Here is a 2,187-nt window from a genome sequence, read left to right on the forward strand (position 1 = left end):
GAAGGAAAGAAGGATGCGAAGGAAGATCAGTCTGAGCAAGAGGTAAGCGATGGCGAAGTTTTTCCGAACTTCATTTTCAATGTGCAAAAAAATGAGAGGGGAATTTTTTAAAGATAACTTGGAGATGATGTTAATGTTGATAGTGATTGTAATGAAAATACTATCAGTACTATTGCATTATTATCATAATTGCTGGAAACACCCGTACTAATTGCAATAGTGTAAATTTCGACCGCAGTGATGTACAAGGATGGATGCTGATAATAGTAATAATAACAATAAGGTTGATAATAATGATACAGATAAAAGATAATATTAATAATGATAATGATAATGATAAAGATAAGAGATAATATTAATAATGATAATGATAAAGATAAAAGATAATATTGATAATGATAATGATAAAAATAATATTAATAATGATTATGATAAAAATAATATTAATAATAATAACAATAATAATAATAATGATGATAATAATAATAATAATAATAATAATAATACAAATAATACAAAAATAATAATAATAATACAAATAATAATAATAATAATAATAATAATAATAATAACAATAATAATAATAACGGTAATAACAATAATAATAATAATTATGATAATGATAGCAATAATGATAATAATGATGATAATAGCAATAATAATAATAATGACAATAATAATCATGAGTACGATGATGATGATGATGATGGTGATGATAACAGAAACTGTAATATTGGTTATATCAATATGAGCAATGTTATTCAACCGTGATAGTAATAAAAAAAATCATGGCAACAAGGAATGAACATGCAACAGAAAAACGCCCAACATCTGTGATGCCCTCCTTCCTTTCTCCTACTATTTTTTCGTTTCCTTTTTTGGTTCCCTTATTTTCTTCCGTCTCTTCTCTCGCAGAGTTCCTCGCTCAAGGTCCTCGGGCTAGGCCACATGCAAGGGATTTTCTACATACTGTTTATCGGCCTCTTGTTCTCCGCCGCCGTTTTTCTCGGCGAACTAGTGGCTCATCGATATTGCCGATCTGAATATCACTGATTATCGTTCGTGGAATGACTAGCTGACCTCGCCTCTGTCTATTTGTGCAAAGTATATGTAGGGTATATTCTCCTGTATGCTCATCAATATCAAAAATATTTTTTTATGAATTTATTAGTCATCACGGGCAAATGTTAGATAGAATAACATAATCTAAGCCTAAGATGCTTCTGTTTGGAAAGAATGGCGAATCAAAATAAATATAAGTCATCAGAGTGTCACATTTAGGAGTTTATAAAGTGATATACGTTGTGCTTGTTTCATGTAAGTAGTCGATCATACAACGCAATCAAAAAAAAGTAACTAAATGCATTTGCAAAGACTAATCTACAGTCATTCGCAAAATGTTACTGTTAACAAATCTAAGAGAGAAACAAATAAGCAAAATATATCATATTCGTATCTCCTTTTCTCGTATCACTTCTCAGGCCACGTATGTCAGATGAAGTCCTTTCTGTTATATCAATTTGCTTGTACGTCGGTGAAACGGAGGATAAATTGTTTTGAAACAATGGAAAAATTATGGAGAATTAATACTATTCTTCATCAAGCCATAAGGCTGAGAGGAAAAGTCTCTCGAGGCGTGGTCTTTAAAAGAAGTCCCAATGAGGTACATTTGATCTCAAAATTAGGTATGTAGCAAATTGAAGTTGATTAATTTGGCCAATAAAAAGCTGTGCTTGTTTTCCACACCCTGTAACAACAGCTCGCTTATTTTTTTTTTTTTTAGCTTTTCCATCTTTGGTTTGTGAGCATATACACACGAACACGCACGCAAGTGCATGTTTATAATTACACCTTTCTCTCTCTCATTATATCCATCTATCCATCTGTTTAACTCTATATCTACTTTGGAATTGGCATATATACATATACATATACATACATATATATATACATATGCATATACATATATATATGTATATATATGTATATACACACACATACATATATGTGTGTGTGTGTGCGTGTGTGTGTATGTATGTACATATATATGTGTGTGTACGTATATATGTACATGTATATATATACATATCTATCTATATATCTATATACACATATACACACACATGTGTGTATATATTTATACACATGTATATATCTATGTTTATGTACATATATATATATGTGTAT

The sequence above is a fragment of the Penaeus chinensis genome, chromosome 27 (genome assembly GCF_019202785.1).
Source record: "Penaeus chinensis breed Huanghai No. 1 chromosome 27, ASM1920278v2, whole genome shotgun sequence".
Taxonomy (NCBI): domain Eukaryota; kingdom Metazoa; phylum Arthropoda; class Malacostraca; order Decapoda; family Penaeidae; genus Penaeus; species Penaeus chinensis.